We start from the raw sequence: 423 nt of genomic DNA, 5'->3' as shown, positions 1-423 counted from the left end.
GTTTTTGGCGCCGTTGTCGGGGATTGTTCGAGTATGGACAACTGACGGTTCATCTTGTTGCTCAAATTAGGTAATTTTCTTTTCAAAAAGTTTTCAAAAATCTTTCAAAAATATTTTTTTATTATTATTTTCGTTTTTCTAAAGTATATTTTCGAAAAAAAATAATAAAAATACAAAAAAATCATAAAATCATAAAAACCAAAAATATTTTGTGTTTCTTGTTTGAGTCTTGAGTCAATTTTTAAGTTTGGTGTCAATTGCATGCTTTAAAAGTTTTTTCTTGCATTTTTTTGAAAATTCATGCATTCATGGTGTTCTTCATGATCTTCAAGTTATTCTTGACAAGTCTTCTTGTTTGATCTTGAGGTTTTCTTGTTTTGTGTTGTTTGTTGTTTTTCATATGCATTTTTCGTTTGTTAGAGT

Source organism: Arachis duranensis, chromosome 7 (assembly GCF_000817695.3).
Source record: "Arachis duranensis cultivar V14167 chromosome 7, aradu.V14167.gnm2.J7QH, whole genome shotgun sequence".
In the NCBI taxonomy this organism is placed as follows: Eukaryota; Viridiplantae; Streptophyta; class Magnoliopsida; order Fabales; family Fabaceae; genus Arachis; species Arachis duranensis.
This window is presented reverse-complemented; position numbering follows the sequence as displayed.